Here is a 12231-nt window from a genome sequence, read left to right on the forward strand (position 1 = left end):
CCTGGCTACGAGACTGGTGCTACAGGCAGGGCTTTGCGTTCTTTGATAATGGCTGGTTTTATAAGACACCAGGCGTGACGGTAATACATGGGAAAGGTTTATGTCGTAGGGGCAAAAGGGTTCTGGGACAGGAATTAGCAGGGCTCATTCGGAGAGCTTTAAACTAGATTCGAAGGGGGATGGGGTAGTAGCTGGGCTTGCACCACTGGGGCAACGCTCTAGTGTTGAGGTAGACCACGAGGCCCCCCATACCCCTGGGGTGAAATCAGTGTGCTCAGCTCGCTCCCTGAAATGCCTGTACACCAATGCACGCAGCATGGGGAATAAACAGGAGGAGTTGGAAATCCGTGTTCGGTCGGGGGCTATGATTTAGTGGCAATTACAGAGACTTGGTGGGACGCCTCACATGACTGGAATGTGGTCATGGATGGCTATGTCCTGTTCAGGAAAGACAGGCCACTAAGGAGAGGTGGTGGAGTTGCTCTTTATGTGAGTGAGCAGCTAGAATGTATTGAGTTCTGTCCAGGGGCGGATCAGGAGCGAGTTGAGAGTTTGTGGGTGCGAATTAAGGGGCAGGCTGGCAGGGGTGATACTGTTGTGGGTGTCTATTACAGGCCACCGGATCAGGATGAGGAGGGTGATGAGGCCTTCTACAGGCAGCTGAGAGCAGTCTCGCAATTACAGGGTCTGGTTGTTGTGGGGGATTTCAACTACCCTGATATTTGCTGGGAAGCCTACTCAGCCAGCCATCCTCAGTCCAGGAGGTTCCTCCAGTGCATTGATGATAACTTTCTGATGCAAATGGTGGATGAGCCAACTAGGAGAGGAGCGCTGCTGGATCTTATCCTTACTAACAAGGAGGGTCTGGTTGAAGAGGTGAAGGTTGAGGGCAGCCTTGGTTGGAGCGACCATGAGATAGTAGAGTTCAGGATCTCATGCAGCAGGACCAGAATAGCTAGCAGAATCACAACCCTGCACTTCAGGAGGGCCAACTTTGGCCTTTTCAAGCAATTGCTAGGGGAAATCCCATGGGACAGGGTACTAGAACGTAAGGGGGCCCAAGATAATTGGTTAGCATTCAAGGACTGCTTCTTCCGAGCTCAAGATCAGAGCATCCCAGCAGGTAGGAAGTCAAGGAAGGGTACCAGGAGACCTGCATGGTTAAACAGGGAACTGCTGGGCAAACTCAAGTGGAAGAAGAGGGTGTACAGATCATGGAAGGAGGGGCTGGCCACTTGGGAGGAATATAAGTCTGTTGTCAGAGGATGTAGGGAGGCAACTAGGAAAGCTAAGGCCTCCTTGGAATTAAACCTTGCAAGAGAGGTCAAGGACAACAGAAAGGGCTTCTTCAAATACATTGCAGGTAAAGCCAACACTAGAGGCAATGTAGGCCCACTGATGAATGAGGTGGGGGCCCTGGAGACAGAGGATAAAAAGAAGGCGGAGTTACTGAATGCCTTCTTTGCCTCTGTCTATACTGCTAGAGGCTGTCCTGAGGAGCCCCGGACCCCTGCGGCCCCAGAAGAAGTCAGGATAGAGGAGGAATCTGTCTTGGTAGATGAGGGCTGGGTCAGGGACCAATTAAGCAACCTGGACGTCCATAAATCCATGGGCCCTGATGGGATGCACCCGCGGGTGCTGAGGGAGCTGGCGGAAGTCATTGCTAGGCCACTCTCTATCATCTTTGCTAAGTCGTGGGCAACGGGAGAGGTGCCTGAGGACTGGAGGAAAGCGAATGTCACTCCAGTCTTCAAAAAGGGCAAGAAGGAGAACCCGGGGAACTATAGACCGGTCAGCCTCACCTCCATCCCCGGAAAGGTGATGGAACAACTTGTCCTTGGTGCTGTCTCTAGACACATCAAGGATAGGGGGATCATTAGGGGCACTCAGCATGGCTTCACCAAGGGGAAGTCATGCTCAACCAACTTGATAGCCTTTTATGAGGACATAACCCGGTGGATAGATGATGGTAAAGCTGTGGATGTGGTCTATCTCAATTTCAGTAAAGCGTTTGACACGGTCTCCCACAGCATCCTCGCAGCTAAACTGAGGAAGTGTGGTCTGGATGATCGGGTAGTGAGGTGGATTGTGAACTGGCTGAAGGAAAGAAGCCAGAGAGTGGTGGTCAATGGGACAGAGTCCAGTTGGAGGTCTGTGTCTAGCGGAGTCCCTCAAGGGTCGGTACTGGGACCAGTACTATTCAATATATTCATTAATGACTTGGATGAGGGAATAGAGTGCACTGTCAGCAAGTTCGCTGATGACACAAAACTGGGAGGAGTGGCTGACACACCGGAAGGCTGCGCAGCCATTCAGAGAGACCTGGACAGGCTGGAGAGTTGGGCGGGGAGAAATTTAATGAAATATAATAAGGGCAAGTGTAGAGTCCTGCATCTGGGCAAGAACAACCCCAGGTACCAGTACAAGTTGGGGGCAGACCTGTTGGAGAGCAGCGTAGGGGAAAGGGAGCTGGGGGTCCTAGTGGACAACAGGATGACCATGAGCCAGCAGTGTGCCCTTGTGGCCAAGAAGGCCAATGGCATCCTGGGGTGTATTAGAAGGGGTGTGGTTAGCAGGTCAAGAGAGGTTCTCCTACCCCTCTACTCTGCCCTGGTGAGGCCGCATCTGGAATATTGTGTCCAGTTCTGGGCCCCTCAGTTCAAGAAGGACAGGGAACTGCTAGAGAGAGTCCAGCGCAGAGCCACGAAGATGATTAAGGGGGTGGAACATCTCCCTTATGAGGAGAGGCTGAGGGAGCTGGGTCTCTTTAGCTTAGAGAAGAAGAGACTGAGGGGTGACCTCATTAATGTTTATAAATATGTAAAGGGCAAGTGTCATGAGGATGGAGCCAGGCTCTTCTCAGTGACATCCCTTGACAGGACAAGGGGCAATGGGTGCAAGCTGGAACACAGGAGGTTCCACATAAATATGAGGAAAAACTTCTTTACGGTGAGGGTGACTGAACACTGGAACAGGCTGCCCAGAGAGGTTGTGGAGTCTCCTTCTCTGGAGACATTCAAAACCCGCCTGGACGCGTTCCTGTGTGATATGATCTAGGGAATCCTGCTCCGGCAGGGGGATTGGACTAGATGATCTTTCGAGGTCCCTTCCAATCCCTAACATTCTGTGATTCTGTGATAACATTTTCCGTGAAGAAATTTTTCCTTATATTCAACCTAAACCTCCCCTGGTGCAACTTGAGGCCATTTCCTCTCATTCTGTCTCTTGTTATGTGTGAGAAGAGACCAACACCCTCCTCGTTACAACCTCCTTTCAGATAGTTGTAGAGAGCGATAAGGTCTTCCCTTGGCCTCCTTTTCTCCAGGCTAAACAATCCCAGTTCCCTCAGCTGCTCCTCATAATACTTGCCCTCTAGACCCTTCACCAGCTTCTTTGCCATTCTTTGGACTCACCCCAGAACCTCAATGTCTTTCTTGTAGTGAGGGGCCCAAAACTAAACACAGTATTCGAGGTGTGGCCTCACACAGAATGATTGTGTCCACAACACTAAACAGAAGTAATGCTGACAAAGCTGACAGTGACTTCCCTCTAGCCACAGGCCAGGGTTATATGTTTACAAGCATTGCTAATATTCTCTACATTTGATACAGTCAGTGAGGAATCTTATTGCAGCTCCTTCCTATAACTTAGCAGAATTTAACAGGACTCTGCAAGAAGTTATTCACATTTGATCATAGAATCATAGATAGAATCATAGAATAATTTTGGTTGGAAAAGACCTTTAAGATCATCGAGTCCAACTGTAAACCTAACACTGACAAGTCCACCACTAAACCAGGTCCCTAAGCACCATACTTCTTGGAATACAATCAAATGCAACCCCTGCGAGTGTGCTTTCTCAGTCCTCTCACTTCCAGAATCCATTACAGATCTCTTTCCTACCGCTTTGGTCAATAGGTATACAAAACAAATTGAAGAAATCAAACCACGCAGATCAGTATGTTAGCAATATGCTGACAGTACTCATCTGAGTGTTTCAAAATTCTGAAGTGCTCTACAAGAGAAGGCAACAGAATGCTAGCAAGCATAAATGAATGCACTCAGGATACGAAGGACACGAAAGACAAATTCCCATCTATAAAACACAACTTTAATTTAAAAATTATAATATATGATAGCAAGAATCTTGCATAGACTTAACATACATACTGCAATACACTTAATGTCAAAAATAACCCAATTTTAAAGGCAATTGAATCTTATTTCCATTCAGCTAAAGAAGATATTATGATTACTTGGACTGAACTCTGTGGCCAGACCAGAAAAGTTTTGCAAGAAATTTCTAGATTTCACACTCAGCTCTAACCATTCATATGGAACCAAATAGGGAAGAATAATAGCTGTCCACATCATGAACTCCTCAGGAATTTCAGTTATTTGAGTCCAACTCCTCACTGCTTCTTATTAGCAAATTACCGCAGCCAAAAGAAATAAAATAAAATCTTTTTCCAGCTAGAACTAACAAGAAAGCTGTACTAATTCAGCTTGACTCACATGCAACAACAGCAATCCATGCATTTACAGCTTCAAGTCATGCTTTTAATGCTCATGCCTAGTTGTATAAATTCTGACTATAAAACAAATTCACTCAAAACACCTCTTCTGCATATTATTAGAATATAAAACAAACCCCAGACTATCCTCTTCAGACAAGATCGCACCAGCTAATCAATCTCAGCAGCCATCTCTCTTCACATGAATATCACCTTCAACAACAGTTATGTCCCATTTGAACAGTGCACCTGTTAACCTCCAGGCTTCAATTTATACACAAAAAAAATATTAAGGATATGAAAGGAGTAGATCTCCTGATGATTGATTCACTGCCATAAAGCTGATTTCTCCAAAGTAACACAACTAACATGAGTTCAGACCATGGACATTTTTAACTTGGTGTTCAGCGTATCACTGGGGCAAAGGCTGCTCAGCTCCTAACAACCGGCATCTTGGTTGAGTCACTTCAGAGTTTTGCACAAATACTCTGATATCATAGACCCGGCTGTTCAGAGGAATGCCACAAAGGACTATACAAATTAAAAAAAAAAAAACAAACCCAAACCAAACCCCAAACCAAGACCACACAAAAGAACTTGGGAATAGTGAAATCTGAAAGTCCTTTTCTTTAGCCTTTGGGGTTGAAATTCAAATTAAATATTAATTTTTACTTCAAGCCTACATGCCTAGAATGCACTTGGACTACCTACTGTCTTGAAACTCCCATAACAATTGCACATTACTCTTTTTTTTTCTTCAAACTTGCATTTAAAGAAAAGGTTTAACGTAAATTCAATAGTAAGTTTGGGAATCAAAATGAGTCATGTAAATGAAAATGCATTTTCGTGTTTCTTCTGACAATTAAATCACTTTTAGCCTGCTATTAAAGCAATTTCAAGAGCTAACTTTGTTTGTAGAATACAAAAAAACATTTGGAAACATATCATATCAAAAACTTTCTTTGTGCTCAGTTATACTAGGTAAGCATAGCCACTCAACACATAATAATGTTATGAATAGAATGTCATTTTGTCAATACAGAATAAAAATGATTCACTCAAAATCTTTAAAATTCCCTTGTTCTACCTCACTACAACTACAGTATGAAATTATAATTTCCAAATAATGAAAGAGAAATACAGATAGTAAGTGCTTCTACTGAAGCTAATTTTTACAGTCACTGGTGGAAGGAAAAAAGAATTCTATTTCATTTTATGATAAGTTTAACACAAAAATACAATTTAATCAAGAACTTGACTATCTAGTCCCCTGATAACCAATGAAAGCAAAGGCAATATGCTTAACTGTATTAACAGTTTGTTACCATGACATACTCTTCCACTTAACAGAATTCAGGGGGATAAGATTTTACAGGTAATATATGCTGCACTTTTATTACATTTTTTTATATCCTAGAAGAGAGCAAACATTTTCTTAAAGTTCTATTGTAACCTTTATACATCTCAGGAGAATTCAAGCCTGGCCACCTATTTGCATTACAGTACTACTGATGTACAATTAAAAAAAGATCAGATTTTAATCTGTATAGAGGAATTTCAATTATATTTATATCCTTATCTCATCTGTTAGATGTTAAATATTGTGGCTTGCTGTTCAACATGTCACTCTAGGCTGCAGATTTGTAAACTTTAAATAATTCAAGAACAAAAGTAGCAAATTACATTCAATACAAGAATTATAATTTAAAATGTGACAGGATAAAGATCCTTTTCGAATTTACGAATCAAAATACATTCCCAAAACAGCAGGCACAATTACACAATATAAAGGGGGCAAGTAAAAAAAGAATCTAGCTGCAAATCAACCCCCAAATCTCAAACAAATGAGAATGTAAAATACCAAAACCAAATGTAACCAACTGACTGATAAAGAAAATATTCCTGGGGATTTAAGGAATGGAGGTTGTTTTAAAGAACCACCACATCATCCATGCATTATAAATTGCACTGGGGATATTTATGCGTGCTTAAAAGCACTGCCCTGCAGATTATCAAGTGCCTATTTCCATTTTCATTTAAATACATGCAGTTTTTTAATAATATAATTGTAATCTAATTTTAATCTATATGCTATATTTATTTATTCCTTATGATCTTGTCTCCCTCTAGTGGCTGGCCCTCACAAAAATGTACCAGTACTCAGACCTGTATGCAGAATCACAGAATAATTCAGGTTAGAAAGGACCTCAGGGGTCTCTACTCCAAGCTCCCCCTCATGGAATTTCAGGTTGGCCCTCGTAGAAACATTCACTACCAGCTGTTTGCAGTCAAGGTAAAGCCTCACTCCTGAATCCAGATTCAAGGACCTCCCAAGATCAGCTGGAAAAGAAATGCAACAGCCAGGAAAATCAAATCCCTTGAACAATCTCATTGGGATGCATCTTCTTCCCAAAGTTTCAACACTTCTTAACAGAGTAGGAGACATATTCTTTGCATACTGATGCAGTATATGGCTGGCAAGTTGTCTGTCCTCAGTTTCATACATGATCATCATGTGTGGAAGAAACATCTAGAATATATTAATAGCCAACTGAAGCTCAAAAGCTTCACTGTGAAGGTTTTGCTTCTTCACCAATCACAGACCCTGAGCAAGGTTAAGTCTGAGTAAACTTTCCTCTTCCTTCTTCCAGGAAAACATCTGTCATAAGGGCCTTCACTAGTGGGAAGGGATCACAGAACAGACTCACAGAACAGAATCAATCAGGTTGGAAGAGACCTCTGCGATCATCGAGTCCAACCGTTGCCCTGACACCATGTCAACTAGACCATGGCACTAAGTGCCATGTCCAGTCTTTTCTTAAACACATCCAGAGATGGTGACTCCATCACCTCCCTGGGCAGCCCATTCCAATGTCTAATAACCCTTTCTGTAAAGAAATTCTTCCTGATGTCCAACCTGAACCTCCCCTGGCGAAGCTTGAGGCTGTGCCCTTTTGTCCTATCGCTAGTTGCCCGGGAGAAGAGGCCAACTCCCACTTCACTACAACCTCCCTTCAGGTAGTTGTAGACTGCAATAAGGTCACCTCTGAGCCTCCTCTTCTCCAGGCTAAACAACCCCAGCTCACTCAGCCGTTCCTTGTAGGTCAGACCCTCCAGACCCTTCACCAGCTTGCTCGCCCTCCTCTGGACTCGCTCCAACACCTCAACATCTTTCTTGAAGTGCGGGGCCCAGAACTGAACACAATACTGAAGATGTGGCCTCACCAGTGCAGAGTACAGAGACAGAGGGACGATCACTTCCCTAGACCGGCTGGCTACACTATTCCTAATAGAGGCCAGGTTGCCATTGGCCTTCTTGGCCACCTGGGCACACTGCTGGCTCATGTTTAGCCGGCTGTCGATCAGCACCCCCAGGTCTCTTTCCACCGGGCCGCTTTCTAACCACTCTTCCCCCAGCCTGTAACGCTGCATGGGGTTGTTGTGGCCGAAGTGTAAGACCCGGCACTTGTTCTTGTTGAACCCCATGTCGTTGGTCTCGGCCCATCTATCTAACCTGTCCAGATCCCTCTGTAGGGCCTTCCTACCCTCCAGCAGATCGACACTCCCACACAGCTTGGTGTCATCTGCAAATTTGCTGAGGGTGCACTCAATCCCTACGTCTAGATCATCTATAAATATATTGAACAGCACGGGCCCCAGAACTGAGCCCTGGGGAACACCGCTAGTGTCCGGCTGCCAGTTGGACTGGATGAAGGGTCATACCTCAGACGGGAACCTCTGACAACTAGAAAACAACCTGCTCATTGCCGCTTGTGATTAACTGCTACAGAAAACCACAAGCCATATGAAACTGCAGTAAGATGATGGGGACAATTAAGTTGGGAAGAATAAGAGGCTTCAGTAGCCTGAAGGCCACCACATACTCGAGGAAAGAGTCTGTGAACACAGAGGCTAAAGAGCTATGTCTCATTCTCAATAAGAAGTCAGAAGGACAAGAAAGCTGTCCTGTCATCATGATAATTTTGTAAAAACAGTAATGCTTAAGTTTTGGAGATTTGTTAAACAAACAAACATACGAACAAACCCTTGCACGATTTTCAGATGCACTTCACAGAATCACAGAATCACAGAATGTTAGGGATTGGAAGGGACCTCGAAAGATCATCTAGTCCAATCCCCCTGCCGGAGCAGGATTGCCTAGACCATATCACACAGGAACGCGTCCAGGCGGGTTTTGAAGGTCTCCAGAGAAGGAGACTCCACAACCTCTCTGGGCAGCCTGTTCCAGTGCTCGGTCACCCTCACCGTAAAGAAGTTTTTCCTCATATTTAAGTGGAACCTCCTGTGTTCCAGCTTGCACCCATTGCCCCTTGTCCTGTCAAGGGATGTCACTGACAAGAGCCTGGCTCCATCCTCATGACACTTGCCCTTTACATATTTAAAAACATTAATGAGGTCACCCCTCAGTCTCCTCTTCTCTAAGCTAAAGAGACCCAGCTCCCTCAGCCTCTCCTCGTAAGGGAGATGTTCCACTCCCTTAATCATCTTCGTGGCTCTGCGCTGCACTCTCTCTAGCAGTTCCCTGTCCTTCTTGAACTGAGGGGCCCAGAACTGGACACAATATTCCAGATGCGGCCTCACCAGGGCAGAGTAGAGGGGAAGGAGAACCTCTCTTGACCTGCTAACCACACCCCTTCTAATACATCCCAGGATGCCATTGGCCTTCTTGGCCACAAGGGCACACTGCTGGCTCATGGTCATCCTGTTGTCCACTAGGACCCCCAGCTCCCTTTCCCCTACGCTGCTCTCCAACAGGTCTGCCCCCAACTTGTACTGGTACATGGCGTTGTTCTTGCCCAGATGCAGGACTCTACACTTGCCCTTATTATATTTCATTAAATTACGCCCCGCCCAACTCTCCAGCCTGTCCACGTCTCTCTGAATGGCTGCGCAGCCTTCCGGTGTGTCAGCCACTCCTCCCAGTTTTGTGTCATCAGCGAACTTGCTGACAGTGCACTCTAATCCCTCATCCAAGTCATTAATGAATATATTGAATAGAACTGGTCCCAGTACCGACCCTTGAGGGACTCCGCTAGACACAGACCTCCAACTGGACTCTGTCCCATTGACCACCACTCTCTGGCTTCTTTCCTTCAGCCAGTTCACAATCCACCTCACTACCCGATCATCCAGACCACACTTCCTCAGTTTAGCTGCGAGGATGCTGTGGGAGACCGTGTCAAACGCTTTACTGAAATCGAGATAGACCACATCCACAGCTTTACCATCATCTATCCACCGGGTTATGTCCTCATAAAAGGCTATCAAGTTGGTTGAGCATGACTTCCCCTTGGTGAAGCCATGCTGAGTGCCCCTAATGATCCCCCTATCCTTGATGTGCCTAGAGACAGCACCAAGAACAAGTTGTTCCATCACCTTTCCGGGGATGGAGGTGAGGCTGACTGGTCTATAGTTACCCGGGTTCTCCTTCTTGCCCTTTTTGAAGACTGGAGTGACATTCGCTTTCCTCCAGTCCTCAGGCACCTCTCCCGTTGCCCACAACTTAGCAAAGATGATGGAGAGTGGCCTAGCAATGACTTCTGCCAGCTCCCTCAGCACCCGCGGGTGCATCCCATCAGGGCCCATGCAACAACAACAAAAAACAGTGCAATATCAAAGTAAATACTTTTCAACATAGAAGTGCACAACTAGCAACTGTCTCTCCTGTATAAAGTGGTATATAATCAGAGTACTAAAAGCGAGCATTTTGTACCACCGTGCAAATACTGCTAAGAAAAAGAATATATACCTTTATTTTTTTTGCTACAATTATATATGTAGCAAAAGAAAGCAGAAAGTGATGGGTTGCCTTAAAGTAATCCATTTGTATCAAAACCTCGATTCCAGGTCATTAGCTAAAGAAGTAACTGAATAATGCCTTAAAAAAATTGATCCAGCTTTCATTCTTTCCTTTGTTCTAAACAACGCATCATCCTTAAGTCTCTGATTTCACATTCACAAACTCATCATACAAATAGATCTGAAAACAGTAACAGACAAGTAATGACCTCTGCTATAAGAGGATTTTATTTTCAACTACCAGAGCATTTTTACAACGGTACTGTAATTATTTAATTCATCTTGATTCATCTTACTCCTTTCTTGTTTCAAGTATTTTAAAAGCATACTGGTGTTACTTTCCTCTTTTTTGGGGCAGGGGGAGTTATTTTTTAAGCAACAAGAACAGGATGTGAAAGAATCTATGGGAACTAATATCTGTTCAGAGTAAGATTACTTTTTACAGAAAAAAAAAAAAAAAAAAAAAAGCCTTAAAATAACACTCAGGTTATGAAGCGAACTGGCATAACCATTCAGCCAGAAGTAACACATCTACCATGATTTGACAGTTGATCCTATCATCTGAACAACAATAATAAACCTTAGTCTTTAGCAAGTATCATGCATGCATCTTCACAATGCTCTGGTAAGACAAAACAGTGTAATTATCTCCACTCTACAGGAAAGGAACAATGGCATGAGTGTCAGAAAACAAAATTGTCAAAAGAAGAAAGCACCAATAAGAATTGTATTAATCTTCATTTTTTCAGGACATTAAACATTATATGACATTTTACTGTGGAAAAACACAGGCTGACTTCAGTTACAGGTGTGAAAAATCAGCTTTTTTTTTTCCCCAGTCTGAAGTTGGTTATCTAGAACTTGAGAAGCATGAAAATTACATGGAAGTAGCAGCCTGCTTGTGGAAAATGCAGTAACTACAACCCTTTGCTTCATTCACAATATGCTTTCTAACTTTCAAAGCTCAACAAAGGATCAAAAGATTTCACTTATTTCTAGGGCCTATCAAGAGAGATGCATAGCAGAAAGTCATAACCCTGAGACTGAAAACACGATCCAAGATGCATACATGTCCTCATACATGTGCGTACACCTAGGGTCAAAGTACAAGTAGGTGGAATCAGACCTGCTCACACAATATTTTTTTTAAACAGAAATCATAAATGTATATATTTACACTGTTATTGTTTCTGATAGGTTGTTTTTATTCTTTGAATTTCCTTTAAGCACAGGAAATCGCAGCTGAAAAGTCTGTATTTTCCGGAATTTGACTAGTAATTAATTGGCATTCAACTGCAAAATTTAGATTATTATCTCCCTTCAAATCCTTTCTTGAAACCTTTGTAAAGGAATGCATTTTGGATTTCTTTTTTAACAAAATACATATCTCCTCTTAAATCATATCCTATTTAAGGAGCTAGACTCACAGAGGTTTAGGTACTCATTCAAATCACAACTTCAAATCCCTTTCCCATTCCCAGAAAATCTGCACATCGTTGATCTATCTTCCACGACTTGAAAGAGACATATGTACAGTAATTCATTGTAGCCAGCATTATTTTTAGCCCCGTATCTTGTATAAATAGCCATGTCCCAAAGAACCTAAGCTAACAAAACATTGTCTACCTAACACTGCAAAACACTTCACAGTACTCTGGAAAACTGAGATCTCACAATATTAAATGCAAAGTATTACTGTCCAAGCAAAACTGGCACAAGGTCTGAAACATCTGCTCTAACGCATACCACAGGCCAGGCAGAGACAGATGAGAGAGGAAGCCTCCTTGATTCAAGGAGGCTGTTCAAGGTAAGGAGCAGGTGACAAATCTCCAAAAATTAGCATACATTTTTCATTCTCTCAAAGAGACAGCACATGTGTGTTACACTTTCCTCACTC

General features: G+C 43.6%; 1 protein-coding gene across 1 annotated transcript in view; it reads right to left on the reverse strand.

The window, feature by feature from the left end:
* PRIM2 (DNA primase subunit 2) overlaps positions 1-12231 on the reverse strand; it is a 144282-nt gene that overhangs the window by 45144 nt on the left and 86907 nt on the right. The window lies entirely within an intron of this gene.

The sequence above is a fragment of the Nyctibius grandis genome, chromosome 1, assembly GCF_013368605.1.
Source record: "Nyctibius grandis isolate bNycGra1 chromosome 1, bNycGra1.pri, whole genome shotgun sequence".
NCBI classification, from domain to species: Eukaryota; Metazoa; Chordata; class Aves; order Nyctibiiformes; family Nyctibiidae; genus Nyctibius; species Nyctibius grandis.